The following is a 20295-nucleotide window of genomic DNA, read 5'->3' as shown; positions in this document are numbered from 1 at the left end:
GAAGCTCTAATATTTTCTTCCCATACCCCAGTGGTTTCTCTTGGACGTCTATTTGTAGATCACTGCTTTGGGATATTTTCAACTAGTTTTCCTTTGCTCGTCTTCCCTGGGGAGTCCAGTTTGAAGGGTTTCCAGAGATCATGAAAAGCTCTCTCTTCCTCTAACATTCTTTATTGTAACTTCAAGCTCTGTTTGGGGAGAGGATTGTCTGGTTCACCTGGGCTGAGTTTTTCCATTCGATATGCCCGGAGGCACCTTCCTCAGATAGCTGCTGTGCAGAGCAGACAAGTTGCCTCAGCAGCCAAAGTTTAGTTGGGCCCAAGTTCTCCATTCTTGATTTGGCCCTCTTTGTTCTCTGGGGAATCAGGGCACAGACATTTTCAGACAGGTGTATTTAAAGGCTGCAGTTGAAAAAAGGTGATTGGGGGCCTGGAGGAAGCAGAAGGTAAATTCTGGTAAGGTAGAGAACACCATTTCTGGAGTTTTTCCTTCCTCTAGATGTGAGTTTCCATCAAATATCATTTTTCTTTAGCATAAAAAAAGTCCCTTGGTATTTCTTATAGCGCAGATTTTTTTTTTTGTGGTGAAAATTCTCTCAGCTTTTATTTACCTGAAAATATCTTTATTTCACTTTCATTTTTTGAAAGTATTTTTAATGGATATGGAATTCTGGGTTGACAGATTTTTTTGCTTGGACCTCTAAAGGTCTCCTGGTCCCCATTGTTTCTGATGAGAACTCAACCATTGTTTGTGTAATATAGTCTTTTTCTTGGGATGATTTCATAATTTTTCAGATGCTTGACTATGATATACCTAGGCGTTACTTTCTTTGCTTGGCCCTTGCAAAGTTTTTTTGATCTGTAGTTCGATGTGTTTCATCAGGTTTGGGAGAGTTGCAACCATATTTTCTTCAAATGTTTTTCCTGCCCCATTCCTTCTCTCCTTTTTTTTCTGGGATTACAATTATATGTATGTTAGACAGATTGATGTTTCCTCACAGGTCACTAAGGCTCTGTTCATTTTGTTTCCATGTTTTCTCTCTCTTCATCAGATTGGATAATTTCTATGGCTCTGTCTTCAAGCTTATGGACCCTTACTTCTGCCCTCTCCAGTCTACTGTTCAATTCATCCAGTAAATTCACTTCAGATATTGTATTTTTCAGTCTAGAATTTTCTTTTAAAAAGGGAGGGAGGTTCCCATTTCTTTTCTGAGATTCCCCATTTGCTGCTCATGAAGCCTATGTATTTTTTTTAACTCCTTGAACGCATTTATAATAGCTGCTTTAAAATCCTAGTATGATAATTTCAGCATCTGCACCATCTCAAGGTCCGTTTCCATTGATAGTTTTTATTTTTATGTGTAACATCTTCCTATTTCTTTGCATATCTAGTAATTTGTAGTTGACAGGTAGATATTGCAAATTGCAAGGAGTGTGGGTGACACTGTTTACCTTTAGAGTGTTGAATTTTGTTCTGGCAGGCAGCTAATTTACTGGAGACTTTCCTTGACACTGTTAAGTCTTGGTTTTAGGCTTTGAATAAATGGATTATACTTTTATCTTTCCTGTCCATTTACCTTCTGTTCCACCTGCCTAGGAAAATCCCTTCTTTGCAGCACCCACACTGCTAAGCATCCTGGAGAAGGTCACCCTTCTTGTCAGCTTGGGCTCCTCCAAGTTATCTGGGCCTGAAACAATACCCAATAATCCTATATTACTCTAGTTGTTGCCTCCCATATGCCATAAGGTCTACATAAACCTTTCCCTGTCTCAAAGCTCATATACCTGCACCTCTCTATTTACTATTTGCTGGAAAAGAGAATTTTCAGATATGAACTCTCAGTTTCCTAATTACTCCCATAAATTTGTCTTGTATTGGCACCCATCCTTGCCTTTTCTTCTACTGTCAAAATATTTAGTGTTTTTCTCACTATCTAAGGCTCATCCATTTTTAGCTACTGCCCTATGTTTTTCTTCTCTTCTGGAGCCAAGCTTTTGGAAGAGTTGTTTACAGTCTCTGCCTACATTTCCTCAGCTCCCTCTCACCTCCAGTTCACACCATCACTCCAATCTGGCTTCTGTACTCATTACTCAATTAATTTATGAATGTTGGCTTTTATTTTTAGTAATTTCATTCCTATGCTTTCTTTAAATGTATTTGCTATTCTTTTTCTAACTTGTTTGGACGTTTAATTCATTTATTTTTTTTCTGTTTATTAATACATATAAGTATTAAGGGTCATTTTCCTCTGTGCTGTGTCCTATAAATTCCTATTTGTAAGATTTTCTAGATATTTTAAATTTTTTATTTTAGTTTCCTCTTTGATCTAAGAGTGTTTAAGAGATAAATTTTTAATTTCTGTGTAGTAGAGTCTTTGGTTTTCTAGTTTTATTAATAATATCTATTTTATTGCATTATGACCTTGGTTTATTAATTGTATTATTTCTACTTTGGGGAATTAAAATAATTTCTTTCTGGTTTTATGTATAGTCAATTTTTGTGAACATTCCATTGGTAATTTAAAAGAAGGTGTATTTTATGTTTCCAGACTACAAAATGCAATTATGTAAATTCACTAAATTTCTTTTTATTAATTACATTTTAATATATACCATAGCCTTATTTATTTAGGAAAATGCAAGCAGAGGAAACTTACGCCTTTTTCCTGGGTATGGTCTGGAAAGTGTCAGGATCCCAGACTAGCTCTTACTCTCAACCTGGTGCTGGAGCAGAAGTGTTTCTAAGGCTGCTTCACAGCTCACAGCAGCCCCAGAGGTGGGAGGATGATTCCCCCTCACTTGATTCACAGGCAGGAAATGGAAATAGAAGAGGCCATAGACAGACATGGAGAGGCTGGGCAAAAGCAACATTGTAACCTGTGTTACTCAGTGATCTGGGAACAGACTTTTACAATGTGATCTCAGAAGGTGCCAGCAGCATGGACACATGCCTGCCCCTGACACCTTGTGTGCTGGTTTGAAATGGTTGTGTACCCCTGAAAAGCCATGTTCTTTCATCGTCATTCACTATCACTGGGTGGGATCATTTGATTAAGTCATTTCCATGGAGATGTGACCCACCCATTTGTGAGTGGGACATATTGATTATGTGGTTTCCATGGAGATGTGTTTCCACCCATCAAGGTGGGTGCTTACTGGAACCCTTTAAGAGGGAACCATTTTGGGTAAAAGCTTCAGAGCAGACAGAGCCCACACAGCCAGAGACCTTTGGAGATGCAGAAGGGAAATGCCCCTGGGAAGCCTTATGAAACCAGAAGCCAGGAAAGAAAGCTAGCAGATATCACCATATGCCTTCCCAGCTGACAGAGGTGTTCCAGATGGCATCAGCCTTTCTTGAGTGAAGGTAACTTATTGTTGATGCCTTAATTGGGACATTTTCATGGCCTTAGAACTGTAACCTTGCAACTCAATAAATTCCTTTTATGAAAGCCATTCCCTGTCAGGTATATTGCATTCTGGGAACGTTAACAAATGAAAACACCTTGTACCAAGAAATTCTCCAGGCCACCTCCCACAATCCTGGTGAAAGGCTAAATAACTGAGTCTTCATTTCGACCACTCATTTGAATGGGAACCTGAAGAATAAATTCAGTTTGGTTATATAACAGATATATCTTGCACACTCAACCCACAACATCAGTAACTGCATCTCAGATCTCTCTGTGAGCTCTAGACCTGTATCCCCAACTCAATTTTTCTGATTGGAAGCCTCAAGCTCAGCATGCTCAAAACTAAGCTGATGATCTCATCCTCCTCATTCCTGAACTGAAACCTACTCTCCCATATCCCCTATTTTACTAAATATTACCAACATCCACTCAGTTGCCTAGGGCAGAAACCAGAGCATTGTGTTGGTGTGGGGTGTTGTGTTGGTGTGTTGGTGGGTTGGTGGTTCAGAAAACGCTAAAGATTAAGGCATTTCATCATTCAGACATACTTGGTTTTCACAGGTTTAGTTTAAAAGGTAGGTATGCTGCTTAAAACGTTTGAAAAACCACTATAGAAGGGGATGCAATACTGCGGGGGAGGGGCAGAAGAAACTGGAAACCCATATAAGCCAAGCCCGCTACGAGCCTGGGGACTGGGGTGGGGAACAGAGAGGGGAGGCTGGGGTCGGTTTCTGTCACTAAGAGAAGGAACTAGCATCGTGATGGAAGCAGGTGGTTGTGACAGAGGTGAATACCTGGGAGGAGGGTTCAGGAAACTTCCTTCTTTGGCTCTTTGGTTCTGTTCATCCCACATTTGTGGGTAGGAGAGTGACTGAGTCTAAGCTCCATCGGGAGCAGGAGACCAGACTGCTTGCTCCTTTTCTAGACAAAGCTCACTGCTCTCCCTGGCTCTTCACAAATCCGCAGTGTGCCTTGAACTCACAACCTACCCAACTACTACAGGTTTGGCCAGAATCCTCTGAACGGTAAATTCCTCCCATTCTCTGCTGGAACACCACCATGCCACTTTTAAATCAGGTACTGGTTTCCATCAACCTTGGGGGAGGCTTAGGGTGGGGAGTGTGGAGGGTGACTCAGCAACTGACAGGAACTTTGGACCTTCAGAGCCCTCCAGAAAGATTTTAGTTATGTCTGACGTATGGCACATAGTAGGTCTAAAGTCTCTGAGGTCATGATGGCAGAGGGACATCTGAGCCTGTTTGCTAAGACCTGGCCCAGCCTCCTTTGATAGAGCCAAGTGTGTCTATCTTCTCCCTATCCCCAGCAAAGGGGGCAGTGGGGGCATCAGGAAGTATAGAAAGCCTAGGTGCAAATTCAGGGCAGTTTTTACTCTTCTGCCTGATTGCCCCTGGGACCCACGGAAAAACTGTGGGTTGGGTGGTTCTCAGAATGGTGGATAGAATGATGCTAGGCAGGCTGGATCAGATAATAGTTATGTTTCGTGATTCATGTGGGAAAAACATAGCCCAACAGATAAAGAATTTCCCCAATTAAAAATTTTTCCACCATAAAATTTTCTTAGACCTTTATGCCTGCCTCAGCTCATCTGCCACCACACCCTACAGATAAACAAATGAAGAGTATTAGCAGAGCAAATGACCATGCAAAGTTCGATAGCCAGTTTTTGTCTGGATCTAACCGTGTGTGGCTATGACTTTATGTTGCACATGTATATGACTACTGCAGTGGCAGATTCCCTGTTTGTAAAATTATTCATAATTTGCATATTAGAGTTAAGGAGAGGACTATTTCACAATGTTCTGCAAAAAAGGAATGAGATTTCTGGGTGCTCTGCCATCTGAAGATATTTAAGAACCACAATCAGAGCTCATAGATCTGATGGTGAAAGCCTCCAGCTCAGGTGCAGGTGAGAAGTGTCTCTTACTGAACAATAGGATAGAGGCTGGACAAAGGAAGAATTTATAATTGGATCCCTGGGTTTATCTAGTTTTCTCTATTGCCTTATTATTTATTTTGGTAGCAACTTGCCAAAGTCCAGTGTCACTGATATTTTGTGTCAGTCCAGTCTCTCCCTGCCTGGAGAGAAGACAAGATAAGGAAGAAAGGTCCAAGGGCCCTGTGGGCAGCCCCTATATTTTCCATTAAGCCCCTACATTGGTTCTGGGAATATAGCTGGTTCCCAGTAAACCTTTGCCAATTGATCTTTGGAATGTTACGAATGGTTTCATTGGGGCCATAGGCCATTTCAGCTAAAAGTACTTGGAAAAGGGAAGCCAGTGCCCTAAAAAATTAGCCAGATTTTTCTTAACGATTTGCAGTGGTAATTTGGCAGTTGAAATGACAAACCTGGTTTCCTATGAATTGCCCTAGGTAAGCTTTCCTGCCCCTCTTCCCTTCCCTCCCCACCTAGATCATTCATGCTCAGCGCTGGGGATGAGGCTAACTAGTGCCTCTTCCACACAAGGCTGTGTGCGGACAAGATCCCTAGTCCTAGAATTTATATCTTCAAATATCTGACTCCCTGAAAATCAAAACATGCAAGCCTCTCCAAATGGGATGCAGGGAGGAACCTTCAGAGAAGTACGGACTTCAGAGCCAAGCTTCGGAACTGAGGATTTAGAATGTTCTTGTTCTAAAATAGGTCCCCTGAAAGGAAAATCCCTGGTTGACATTGGCTCTCGAGCCAACCTCTATCAGTTCCTTTCTGTCTGTGAGTCTTCCCAAGAAACCATCTGGGCAAATTGCACAGGCAAGAACCACCGGGACGGGAAAGGGGACTGAGAAGATGCCAAGAGCATTTGACTGGTCTCCCGTGTGAAATGTGTGTGTGAGCTCCAAGCAAACAGGTAAGGGGTTGGGTGTTTGGTTTTGAGTCTCCAAGTTACCAGGAGCTTCACTTTGTTCTCTGAAGTAAGAATTTCCTTAAGGTTCATGGAGAAATGTGAAAGCACATAGATTAAGAAAGAAAGAAAAGAGTGGAGCAGCCAGAAGAAAAAAGGAAGGGAGAACTATGATTCCTATAAAGACCAAACGAGGGAGCAGAAATAAATGGCTAGAGATAAACTTAGAGCCAGAAAGAAACTGCCATGAAAGTCTAAACAGAATGTTAAGAGCCCAAGCAGAGGTGGAACAGGCAGGGTGAGGGTTGCATAATGGGTAGGTGTCCATTCTGATCGGTCAGCGTCCCTGTTGTTCCTATTGCAACCTCCAGGTGGCACCAAACTTCCAGTTTCTCTGTGGATCTAATGCGGTGGATCTTTGCTGGGAGTAACAAAACACAGAAGCGGATATCCCTGAGGTCGGAGTTGGGGGAGACCACGCTTACAGGTAGGTAGAATAGAACTTACTTACCTTCGTGTAATTTCAGAGCACCAGAAAGGTCCACCATAGCACCCCTATAATTCCAAAATATAACCACCCCTCCCCATTAGGGCAAATGGTTGAAGTTGTACATTATATCCTTATTTGTTTGCTTCAGACTATGACTTTTTTAAAGTACAGAGGAAGTAGAAAGAGTAAGCCTTTGAAAGCTATGGCTTATTTATACCTCAATATGAATGAGTTTCATATCCTAAGAACAGGTGTAGTCAAGAAGGAGAGTATGTGGCCAGGTGGAGGCTGAGTGAAGTGGCGGAACATGGGAAGGGTAAAGTAACTGGCAGACTGGAGGTCCTAAACAGTAGTTTTGTAGTTTTGCTCAGCTGATTCCAGGCAGACTTTGCAATTCTCCTGGGTCATTTTAAGCTTCGGGCCACCGCCAGGAATACCTTGTGAGGAGAGAGCCTGTAAGTAGAAAGGGCACTGGCCACAGAGTTAGAGAGCCCTAAGCTTGCCTCTATCCATCGCCAGTCATGTGACTGTGCCTCTCTGGGACTCAGACCTTCAGCTGCAATATAGGGGACCTGGGGTCCTGGGAGTCTGTGAACGAGAGGCAGGGAATGCTGGACGTGATCCGGTGTCTCACACAGTGAGCAGGACCCAGATGGAGACTCCACTCCAGGGACAAGCGGCTGAGAAGGAGGAGCAGTAAGGAGAGCCGTCTGCCAGGTGCTCAAAGGGGCTTTCTGAAAGAGCAGCCTCTGGGACCTGTAGCCTTACCCTAGCAGACTGTCCCATTTCCTCCCTGTACCTCGAGACTATCTGCCCACCTCAGGACCTTGCTCCAGCCTGGGGGCCACAGCTTCGGCATTGTCAGGGACAAGGGGTTCTCTGCACTCTTCCTGGGGGAGAAAATTCTGCTGAGGCCCCGCAGGAGGCAAGCTCCACGAGCAAAAGACGCAGAAGGCTCAGCCAGCAGCAGAGACCTGCTCCGATGACTGCTCAGACAACGCTGGAATGGGGGAGTGTGCGTCCCTGTGTCCCCAGGAGGGGACTGATGCAACAGATGTGGGAGGAGCTGGGCACCTGGAGGCACAGGATTCCCAATGGCCATTCTACCACCTCATTTGCTTTCCTCTTCAGTTAATCAAGGTTATTTAGAACCCCTACCACCAAATGTTATATAGATGATTGCCAGGTAAATAGTAGATTTTTATCTCAGACACAGAGATTGGGGGGGGAAAAATGGGCCAGAGAAATAAAGCTGTGCTTCTCCAAGTTCCAAGAGCTCCACAGGGCTGCATGATTTAGGTAAAGTTGCTACAATCTTGTATTTTAGGCAACTTGATACCTCATAACTTCTGAGACTGCTTTTCTACTTTAGTTCATTTACTACTTTCATCTTCTCCTCTGCTAATGCAGCAGACCCAGCCACTGAAGTGGAAAGAACTTAGGCTCCAACCTCAGGAGATCTGCATCTTGATACTTGACTTAATGGCTTACTTGCTCTGCAACCTTAAGCAGGTCACTAGCAGCTTAGAGTCTCACTTTCTTACTTCTGAAATGGAAATAATAATACCCCTCCTCAAATGTTATTGTAAGACCTCCAGAGAAATAATATGAATGCATTTGGTATTATGCATGCAATGTTGTATGTACAAGTTTTACCTGACCTTGTATATGTGTGAAATAAACAGTTCTAAAGAGAGCTAGAGAAGCTGGTTTCCTTCTTTACCCAATTCAACCCTTCCAACCCACCTTGAGCAGGGAGGGTACAACTTGAAAAACGTTTTCAAGGAAGTAGTATCAGATCAGTGAGACTGGGAGACCAAGAGTAAGTCAAATGAAAGAATGGAGGTAGGGAGCAGGAATTCCCAATAGCATGTGCAGAGACCTGGAGGAGAAATAGCACACTATGTTCAGAGCGCTTCAGGAAAAATTGAAGACAGCTGGGTACAAAGATTAGGGCACTGAGCTTAGAGGGCAAAATTGAGCACTGAGCACCTGTTGAGGTGGAACGGTTCAGTGCTTCCAGGAGGTAGAGGAATGCCAAAGACGTGATCCGTGGAAAAGAGTGGGAGGCTGGCAAGTAAATAATTTATTATTTCAACAAATATTTGTTGAGTGCCTGCGTAAAGCTAGGCTCTGTACTGGGTGTCAAAACCTTTGCCCAGGGCTAGTCTTCATGCTATAACAGTTGCAACATCTAAGCACTTGGTCACATTCTACCCCATGTGCCTACTCTGCCACTTTCCCCCCATTAGCACAGATGGCTGTTGTCTTTTTTATCCTTAACTCATTGCTACAAGAAGAAATATGTCGGCTACTTCAAAGACCTCTCTCTGCCTAAACCTCATGCTGTATATGTGTGTCTCTGTGAATATGTATATGCATGCATGTTTATTTGGGTACATTAGTGTGTGAATGTGCATGTGCACCTGTGTGTTTAGTGATGTAGGTTATGGAGGATGGGTCAGATCCAGCAGTGGTGCCCCATCACATGGGTGACTGCTTAAGTTAAATTCCAGGGGTTGGGACAAGATTAAAAGGTGCTTGCAATTAGATGGGCCCATAAGCCGAGTGCTAACACCACATCCAAGGAGAGCTCCAAGTGTATCCTGAGATGTGTGGCTAGAAAGCTAAGATGAGATGGGAAAGCATAAAGCAAAGAGCAAGGAGGGTGACTCATGGGGAGGGTTTCCAAGGTGGTTGCTCTGGGCAGATCTGGGTTGCCTAGTGCTCCAATCACTGCATGTATGAGTGAGTGGACCAGCCCAGGACACCCAGCGTTAGCGTGCAATCCTGGGGTAGGTTCTTCTGAGGTCCCAGCCTTAGTTACATGGGCAGTCATGTGGGGAAACTTCCAGCCCCTTTACCTTATACTGATGTCATCACATAGACTTTGTGGGCTGACCATGAGCAGGCACCTTATGGGAAATAGGGAGATGAAGACATGCATAAAACAGAGCTAGTGATCATGAAGAATTTATAATTCACTCAGATAACAAGCAACACTCTTTTATTAAGCACCCGTTGTAAGGCCTCAGACTCTAATATAAGGTAGAAATTGCCTGGGAGAGAGAGGATGGTAGAGAAGCACAGAAGGAGGAGGGATTGGACCCTGTTAGGGAACCAGGGAAGGCTTCATGGAGGAACTGGCAAGCAAAGTGAGTCTTAAAGGAGGGTGATGGCTGGGAAGGCATTCCAGCTGGAGGAAATGGTAATGCTAAAAACATGGCCTTAGGAAGATCCTGGGTGAATTCAGGGAATGATGGGATGTTCCATTTGGCTAGAGGATGGCTGCATATGAGAGCAGAGGGGGACAAGGTTAGGAAACTGGCTTGGGACACTGGGCTCTGGAGATTCTCCAGGGTGGTCAGAGCAAATCAATAAATAATTATTTAGCATCTGCCATCTGCTAGGCATTTGAATATGAGAATAAATATGATGCAATCCTTGCCCTTGGTAGGCTCATAGTCAGTAATGACAGCAGTTTTATGGGAGGTGAGAATAAGGAAAGAAATGCTTAATTTGTCAGGGGCTGAGGGGGTGGCAATAAGGGAACCTTCACCAAGAGGTGATGTTTAAACTGTAAGTGGCAGGTCTGCAGGCAGGCAGGGAGGCGGGAGTGGGGTGTTGAGGGTAGAAGAGGCGGCATGGAATGTTTGGGGAACCCTGTTCGGGACCATGTACTAAGTGTCTCCTACGTACTCGGTCCAGGCCTGTATTCTGAGAATACAGTGGATGAGAAAGTGCCCTGCCCGCATTCTAGAAGGGGGGAGGGGAGGGGAGGGGAGAGGGAGACAAACTATGAAATAGTAAACAAATGAAGAGATGGATCATTGCAGAGTGTGAGAGGCCCCAAGAAGGAAATCAAGAGGGGGATACGGTGATGGTGGAATGTGACAGGGGCAGAGGGGACAGCAGAGGGGCTGCTCCCAAGTGCCTGGAAGGGACAGCCCAGACAGCCACCCTGCATGGCTGGGCTGTGGTGTGAGGGGGCTGAGCCCAGCAGCCTCTGCCTCTGTAACAGAGCTCTCCAGGATTTGAGCAGAAAATGACTGCAAGTAGAATCTCTAAGCAGAAAGGTGCTGCTCTTCTGCTCATTCCATATCCGGTCTGAGGCTTCCTCCCTGGTGAATTTGCCTTTTAACTTCTCAGGCTCTTCTCCCCAGCTCTGCAGGACAAGGCAAGTCCTCTTGCCCAGCGTGCATCTGCATGGGTGGTGTGCTCTGTGGGAAAAGGGGGCACAAGGATCAGCCCCAGCCCCTGTTTTGGAAGAGGTACTGCACTTGAGCATCCTCAGCAATCAACAGTTTTCCGTGTGCTTCACTCTCTGGACACAAGGGGGCAGCCGAGCCTTGAGCTTGACAGGCTGCAAGGCCAGCCTGGGTGGGAGGAGCCTCCTCTTCCCTCCTTCCTCACCTATGCAGGGCCTGTGGGCCTGCCTGGGCCTGCCGACACCTTTTCCCTGGGCCTGACTTCTCAAAAGGGGGATCAGAAAGAAGAGGGCTGTTACCAGTATGAAGCACGCTGACTTTACCCTGTACTGCTGACACACACACACACACTCACTCATACACACAAGGGGAGCCCAGGGCCAGCAATGCCTTCCCAGCTCTATCAGCTGGAGGGCCTGGTAAGGGATGTGGTTTGGACAGAAAACCAAGGGAGAGGCACACCGGCTGGCCCCTGGAGTGGATTTCTTCTGGCCCTGCTCTGCAGCAGTGAAAACCTCCCTAAAGCCCATGCAGCTGGGGCAGGAGGGCAGTGCATGGGACATGATTAGCCCATCAGATCCATTCAACAGCTGGTAAGGCCAATGCAAGCATTAGGCCCCATGCAAGTGGTAGAACAGAGTTAAGCTGAATTCAGGTTTTTCAAAAAAATTTGCAGTCTGGTAGGTGAGATGGCCATTGCAATATAGTGTAGTTTTATGTTCAGGGAGAAATAAATGTGCAGGGCACTGGGGCTCACAGAAGTGGTATATTTTACCTAGTCTAGGGGCACGATGAGGGAGGTCAAAGAAGGTTCCTGGAAGGAATGCCCAACCTAAGTCTGAAGGAGAAGAGGAACTTAGCCAGGTGACGTTAGGGAAGGCTTTCCAGACAAGGGGATAGACATGAGAGCAAGGGCTCAAAGTCAAGTAACAGCATTGGGCGGGGTGGGGAGGGGAAGGACTTGTATGGATTATTAAAGTTCGAGTGTGTTTGAGAAAGGTCCAGTTTAACACCTTCAATGTTGCAACCTCCTTAACAGACACCCCAAGCACATGGTGGTCCGGCTCCTGCCCACCCCTCCAGCCAGTTGACAGGATTCTTCTGAACAGTTATGCACAGTCCCATAAGGGCCGTGGAGAGCTAGCTTTTTCTAAGCTAGTAGGGACCGGCAGGATTAGGGGAAATTGGAGGCTGGAGGGAGAAATGGAGGCTGAGAAATTAGTTTCTGGGTAGGCCTTTTACTCTGGATGAAACTGCTACTTCCCTGTGGCTTAACAAATGAGCTCTTCTGCAGATTGGGGACTGATAAGGAAGCTGACAGAGCAGACAGTAACTAAAAACTGGAACAACCTCCTTTCTACCCCCATAGGTGGCCATGACTCTTAGCAAGAATGTAGGGAGGCCAAGAGGTTGCAGACACCAAGAAAGGGTCCCCTAGCTCCCTGCAATTAAGGCTCAGATTTCTCATCCCTGGGCTGGCCAACCATATTCATTAATATCTAAAGTGGGCCCAGGGGGAGCACATCCAATTTGATGATTCATCATTTTGAGTATAATTATGTTTATTTCTCTTTAATTACCAAGCACATGAAAGGCTCCCAAATTGCTGGTTCCCCTCGCTCCAAGGGTTGCTTCACTTGCCTCTGCCTTGGAGTTCTGACCTAGGGGCTGACACCTGGCATCAGGTATTGTCTGAGCAGAGAACCAAGAGGCTCAGTAGATGTGCTTCTCCCCAACATAAGAGAAGGCCCTCACCCCGACTCTTCTCTCATCCTTCAGGAGGAAGAGGTGAACGGAGCAGGCTCCTCTTTGTTGTGGTATGAGATAAGCAGAAGCCATGGGGTGTGAAAAGAGAGCTTGCTGCCTACTGGAGTCTGTGTCATCTCTGAAGCATCCTGGGCCCTCTGATGTAAAGTTGGCCTTGATACCACCCGAAGCACAGAATCTCTCTTCTGAGATCAGAAAGGGGAGCCTGGAGAGAAAACTCGAGCAGTTGCTTCTGTAACATTCCCCCTTCACTCAGGCCCCACGTTTGTTGAGGTATTCGTTAGTGTCCTTGAGTGGTTTAACCCCACAGGGTAAAACTCAGTACAAAGAAACTTGCAAGTCCTGCTTTAGAGAGGGAACTTATCTTTTTTAATATATATTATTACATATTATATTATATATAGTATTAAATTTTTTTGCATGGGCAGGCACCGGGAATCAAACCTGGGTCTCCAGCATGGCAGGCGAGAATTCTGCCACTGTGCCACCATCGCACCGCCCATTATCAAGTACTTTGGATCTCTGAATCTATGCTTCAAAAGTGGTATTTAGACATACAGAACAATTTTTTAAACCATAAGATATATCACACATACAAAAGAGGTCATAAAACATTTACGTACAGAATAAAGATCACTGTAAAATGCACGCCTGGTATCCCACCCCCAGGCTGAGAAATCAAACACTGCAGGATTTTAGAAGACGCCCCTCTCCTGTCCAAGCACAGCCCCACGCTTCCATCTAGAGCAAACCAATATCCTGACTTCTCAAATAATCATTTCATTAGTTTTCTTCAGAGTCTTCCTATCCATTTATGTATCACTAAATATTATAGTTTACTTTTGCCTGGTTTTGAACTTTATACAAACAGTATCAGTATATGGATTCTCCTTGTGATTTGCTTCTTTCAACCTAGCTTAGAGATTCATTCATGTTGATATCTGTAGCTGTAATTTGTTCATTTTCATTGCCATATACCACAATTTTATTTATTCCATGCTTGCTGGATGTATGAGTTGTTTCTAGCTGAGGGTATTTCAAACAATGCTGCTAAGAACATTCATGTACATATGCCAGATTTTGTCTATGTATGTACACAGAGGGCAATTGCTGGCCATCGAGTATGCTCAAACTCAACTCTCCTAGTTAATGCCAGACTGTTTTCCAGAGTGGTGCACCAATTTATATGCCTACCAGTAGTATATGAAAATATCGTCCTTGGTGCTGGTCAGATGTTATTTTTGCCAATTTTATGGCTGAATAATAGTATCTCATGGTGTAGTTAGCATTTCACCAATAAGATTAAACGTCATAGAAGTATGGGTCCTTTGGATTTCCTTTCCTGTAATGGGTCTGTTCAAATTTTTTGGGTTGTTTGATGTTTTCATTTTGACTCATATAAGCTCTGTACAAATTCTGGATTCCAGACTTTTGTCAGTTTTATGTCTTGCTAATCTCTTTCCCCATTCTGTGGCTTGTCTTTTCACTCTTAATATGTCTTTGGTCAAACCGAAGTTCTTAATTGCTTTGTACTCATATTTATAAATCTTTTCATTTAGGATTAGTATTTTTGTGTCTTGTTTAAGAAATCCTTCCTTATCACCAACATCATGCAGAAAGTCTTCTATATTATTATTATTTTTTTTTTTCACATGGGCAGGCACCGGGAATCAAACCCGAGTCTCCGGCATGGCAGGCGAGAACTCTACCTGCTGAGCCAGCATGGCCCACCCTATCCACCCTATATTATCTTTTAACTCATGAGAAATTTGCCCTTCACATATAAATTTTCTAACTCATCCAAATTGATTTTTGTTTATAGTGTGAGGTAGGGTTATAATTCCATTTCTCCCGCATATGGATACTCACTTATCCCAGAACTATTTCTTGGAAAGTCAATCTTTTTCTCCACCAATCTGCGATATCATATATCAAATATCCATAAAGTACGCTCTGTGTGTAGGCTCTTGCCACTCTGTTCTATTGGTCTACTTACCAATCCTTGTACTAATACCACATTGTCTTTAATTACTATGGCTTTGTAATAAGTTTTTATATCTGGTAGAACAAGTCCTCCCACTATTGTCATATAAATCTCGGAGCTGTAGTCAAGTCCTACAAAAAAACCTACTAGGATTTTAATTGGGATTTTACTGAGTCTATAAATCAATTTGGAAAGAAATGACATTTTTACAATGTTGAGTCTTCCAATCCATGAAGAGATAGATTTCTCCATTTATTTAGGTCTTCTTTAATGTCTTGCAATAAAATTTTATAATTTTCTCCATTAATGTCTTACACATATTTTGTTGGATTTATTCCTAGGCACTTCATATTTTTTAATGCCATTGTAAATGAAGTCTACTTAAAATTTTATTTTATAACTGTGGCTGGGTTAGAAATGAATTTAATTTTTTATATTGATTTTGTATCCAGAAATTTTGCTAATGCTCTTGTATTTATTCTAATCATTTATCTCGAGGTTATTTTTTCATTTTTTATATACATCATCATTATGTTACCTGCTAACAATAATAGTTGTGGTTTTTCCTTTCCAATTCTTATGTCCTTTATTTTTCTTGCTTAGTGTGCCTGTCCAGGCCTTCCAGTAGAATAATGCTGAATAAATTGAATGTTGAATAAAATTGGTAATCCTGAGCATTCTTATCTCTGCAACATCAAAGGAAAAGCTTTAAATGTTTCATCATTAAGTATGATGTGTTTTGAAGTTCTTATAGATAATCTTTTACCAGATTAAGGAAGTCCCATTCTAGTCACAGTTTACTAAGAGTTGTTTTTATTTCAAATGGATGGTGAATTTTAGCTTATTTTTTCTGCATCTAAATTGAACTGATCATAAGATATTTCTCCTTTGATATGTAAATGTGATGATTTACATTAATTGATTTTTGAGTGTTAAATTACCTTGTATTGGGGGATAAAATCACCTTGTTCTCAGTGCAGCAGTTACGAGACTAGGCTCTTGAAGTAGACTGCCAAGATATGAAACCTGGCTGAATTCTAAAGAGCAGTGTGACCTGGGCAAGTGACTTAACTCCTTGGTGCCTCAGTTTCCCCACATGCTGAAATGGAGATAATAATACACCTAAATCAGAGAACGATAATAAGGATTAATGATGCTTTCAAAATGCTTAAATCAATGCCTGGAGTACAGTAAGCACCATGTAAGTATTTGCCATTTTACTGACTAGCCAATAATTTGTTTAGGACTTCAGTGTTTGAGTTATGAGTTATTTCAGCTTTAGTAATTTTTCTTTCTCATTCATAACATTGGTTTTAGGGTGTTGCCAAACATAGAAAATTAGTGTACAGGTGTTTTCTCTTTTTCATTCTCTGAAAGAGTTTGTATAAGGTTAGAATTACTGATTCCTTGAATAGATGGTAAAACTCACTGATGATGCCATCTGGCCCTGAAGTTTTTTGTGTGAAAATTTTTCCACTTAAATTCTTCAGCTGTTATAGGGCTATTCAGGTCTTGTATGTGTTATATATTTATTTAGGAACTTTAGGATCTTTCCAGTGACTTGAACTTTTCATTATTTTGAAGTGGCCTTCTTTTTCCTCAGCAAATATATATGTATTTTTGCCTCAAAGTCTGTTTAATATAGTTACACTTCTTAGCTTTGAATTGTAATTTGTCTGATACATCCTTTTCCATTCTACCTTCATGTTTTATGTTTTAGAGATACTTCTTACAAACAGCATATAGTTGGTTTTGCAGTTTTAAAATTTTTATTGTGTTTATATAGTCTGATATCCTCAGCCTTTTAAATGGAGTGTATTTTTCATTTACGTGTAACTAGTGGTTACTCTGGCTACTGATACATTTGAGTTTGCATCTACCTTCTTATTTTATGCTTGATATTTGTCCAGACAGTTCTATTATTTTTCTCTCCATTCTTCTGTCATTCCATGTCCCTTGCTCTACCAATTTGGAAATTAATGCACACTGATTTTATGTGTGTTGTTTCTGTGCTGTCTAAAGTTGCAGTGTAAGTATTTTACTTGAGATCTCATGAGTCACTGGTGAGGGAATAGAAAAATGAGAAAGAGAAAGAAAGTACATTAATGAACCAGTTACTGCTATGGGTGACTGGCATGTTTCGGTGTCATTCTATCCCAGGAGCAAGGAAGCTGGTGAATTAATTCACTAACTCCAAATCTGTCATTGGTTGAGGTCTTGAGAGCTACTCATGGGGGCACTGATTCCATGCATTTCTGTCTTGCCCTACATGGAGGCTGAGTGCATCCCTGCAACCACAGAAAGCCCTCAGGCAGAGAGTTTAGGTGCTTACAGTAGGAAAATGTTGGCATGTACAGCAGTGACGAGTGCTGAGGGAATATGGGTAGGGCAACATCATCTGCTTAGAATTACAATATGCATAGTTAGCCTATCAAAGTCTAAATATAACCAATACTTCCACCCTCCCTGGATAACACGAAGATCTAGACTTTTGCTTTGCTTAGCACCAAGGGCAGCTTTCCTTGCAGTCCTCTAAGAGTGGGGATGTGGGGGAAATCTCACTTCTGGCTTGCTTTTACACTAAGGGCATAATTATTAATGTAATCGAATTTTATGGTAGGTATTATTTCCTATTAGACTCTACACCTTACGGGGGTCCTTGTCTTACTCTTTCATTCACCATAATTTTATGAGACCATAAAAATAATATTCAAGTTTTCCAAGGTTTGCAGAAACTTGAAGGTAAAAACAAATTCATGCTCTGCTTACCTTTCTGGGTTCAACATTTTTGACCTGAGAAATCCTTATTATCTTAAAGCTTTTCAATGCTTTAAGAATATTATTATGATATGTATATATACAAACATGCATACATATATATTTAAAACCAGTACTTTAGTTGTTTTAGGAAGGGGCATGTCTTAAGAGCTAGTTAGACATGCTACTGAAAACTGTAATGTATGGAATCTTTTTTCTAACAAAAGTAATCAACTCTGGCCTTTATACTTTGATCTAGAGTATAGCATTTTGGGGAAGAATGCCCCACTACCTTGATCTTTTGTGCATGGAGTGCTGTAGAATAATTTTTGATGAAACAGTGACCTGAGATAATGAACCAAATGCTTTGCCAGCAGAGCACACGAGAGGACCAGCTGCCTATGGACCAAGCTCCCAGGCCACATGGGGACAGCATGAAATAGCATGGGTTCTTCTCTCCTTCCTTCTCTCCTCTCTCTGTGCATCCCTCCCTCATCCTTTGTTCCTTCCTTCATGTGTGCATTCACATACTGATAATCATAACAAATATTCATGTAAGAGTGAGCAGGGGGCCATTATGGGGGAGCAGATTCTTATCTGTGGTGAAATCTGATTCTGATTATAATTCTTGGGACTTTCTGGAAAGGATGAGAGAAAATTAATGTTGGGATGAGAGGGCAATAGGCGCAACAGTATCAAGGACCATGTAAGCTATATAACCACTATTTTCAAAGTTCTCTGATCCATGAATGAGAATGGGATACATTTCCCAAGGTAGGAATTCAATCTAAGGGAAGCAATGATTTAAATTTCTTAATACCCTGGATTGAACAATAGAACAGATACTATTATCCCCATTTTACACTCCACAACTGAGGTTCAGAGTCTCAAATGTTAATTTTTCTGACTACCCCTTGTCATACAACTTCAGGAAATGTGTCCCCTGTAGCAGCAGTGCCTCAGAATCATTCACAAGACGCATTGTTTTGTTTTTTTCATGCCTCTTCCCATCATTTCCTGAGAGCACTACTTGGCGGAGCCTGCAACAGGGGCCCAGCTGACCCAGCTGCTCGGCCACAGACAGACCTGGGGGGAAGACACCTTGTTTTGATTCTACATCCTTCATACCTGTGATTTGATGCTAGAAGACCCAACATTTGCAATAACTCGAGACAATCTGCCTGTCACTTCTAACTTCATGCAATGGGAAGTCTTCGTAGCAACCAGATCTCCCTGCAGCACTACTGACTAGGCAGAGTAAACGACTGAATCAGCCTGACCCAAGCAGATAGTTTCCCTAAGGAATTTGGATTTGGACCATGCACTTCTAATCTGGCAGCTGCGAGGTAGAGAGCTAGAAGATCCTGTAAGTTTGAGTGTAGGTTCTCAATGTTAGAATGGCCATAGTGGAGCCACATGCAGTGGATGAGTAAAAGAAGAAGTCAATTTGTTGAGAATAGAGACCCTGACCCTCCAGGGAGGCAGAAATAAATAAAGAGAAAAAGGAAATAAGTTATATGCCAAAGGACTTTTTGGTCTATGAAGTCCAGTTAGATACCCTGCAATTTGTCTTCTCTACATCTTCAATTAATAATTCCCTTTTGACTTGGGATTCTTGGAGTGGGTTCCTGCACTGTGTAATCAAATGGGCCCTTGCTAAGTCGTCACCCATGAAATACTGGGTACTCACTGGAACTTGGAAGCCTCTATCAATTCAGGTGCGATATGATAACAATTAATTGATCAACCCATGTTTTGAACTCTTAATAGGTTCACCACCCCATGATGTGCAAGGAAGGGCATAAAGAGGATAGAACCATGGGCCTTAATCCAAGGGAAATCATGATTCAGTTTATCATATGTGTAAAGTTCAGTTTGGGAGGTAAAATTGACACAGAATGACCAGGAACAAAATATAGAGCACAACAAGATCAACTGCTTGGCTGGGAAAAACTAATTCTAAAGGCAACGTGAATTTGGAGAAGGGAATTTAAGGAATTCTCAAAGGCAGTAGAGGGCTTGAATTTACTTTGAAAGAACCTTCAGGATTTATATTGAGTGAAAGAAATGTGAAGAGTTGGGAGAAGCTGCTTGTGAGGTACTGGGAAATAACAAGGGTGGACTCAACACAAAAAAAAGACAAACAACATAATTCATCAGTGGGCAAAGGACTTGAATAGATAGTTCTCCAAAGAAGATAAACAAATAAGCACATGAGAAGATACTCAGCATCATTAGTCATCAGGGATCACAAATCAAAACCAAAAGGAGGAAAGGAACAGAAAAAATGACCAGGGCTGCAGTTCTGGGGTGTGAGTGATTGGAGAGGGTCTCTACATTTCATACGGAGGTTCTGGAAGAGAGAAGAGGGGAGACTGGGATGGGGAGAATGGGGTAAGTCTGTTTGGCCATGACAGCCCTGGGGGTGGGTGGTAGCGCTCAAGGAAATGTGGGTCCAAGGGAGCAGACCATTCCACCACTCCAAACTGCCCCAGCAGCTAGCTGGGGAGAATGCCCCATGCAACTCTACAGCTGGCAGCACCCATGGGGAGCCCAGAGGCATATCTAGTCACATGCTGCAAAAAGTCACTCCACAGGCCACTGAGATCAGCTGTCCTGCTGGGTGCTGCAAATAGCTGCCGTGTTGGGCACCAGGCACTGTGACCAGCTGCCACATCCCATGTGCTGGGACTGTCCGTACTATGCTCTGGAAGCAGCTCCCCACCCTGCCCCCATGCATGCCATCTTACTCAGCCACTGCAGTACTAATCTGAGCTCATTCCCAAAATATTTGGGGCTGTCTCCTTCTGCCTTTGGGG

General features: G+C 42.9%; 2 long non-coding RNA genes across 2 annotated transcripts in view; one reads left to right on the top strand and one right to left on the bottom strand.

The window, feature by feature from the left end:
• Nucleotides 1-5659: 5659 nt before the first annotated feature.
• LOC143644212 (uncharacterized) lies at nt 5660-9230 on the top strand. The gene is made up of 4 exons (XR_013156554.1): nt 5660-5800; nt 6072-6276; nt 6642-6757; nt 7399-9230. It is a non-coding gene; the product is annotated as an uncharacterized LOC143644212 (long non-coding RNA).
• Nucleotides 9231-9750: 520 nt separating this feature from the next.
• The window catches only part of LOC143644211 (uncharacterized), a 40329-nt gene continuing 29784 nt past the window's right edge, over nt 9751-20295 (bottom strand). The window contains exon 4 of the long non-coding RNA XR_013156553.1: nt 9751-10980. This is a non-coding gene — a long non-coding RNA (uncharacterized LOC143644211). The remainder of the gene's footprint in view (nt 10981-20295) is intronic.

The sequence above is a fragment of the Tamandua tetradactyla genome, chromosome 8, assembly GCF_023851605.1.
Source record: "Tamandua tetradactyla isolate mTamTet1 chromosome 8, mTamTet1.pri, whole genome shotgun sequence".
Classification (NCBI taxonomy): Eukaryota; Metazoa; Chordata; class Mammalia; order Pilosa; family Myrmecophagidae; genus Tamandua; species Tamandua tetradactyla.
This window is presented reverse-complemented; position numbering and strand designations above follow the sequence as displayed.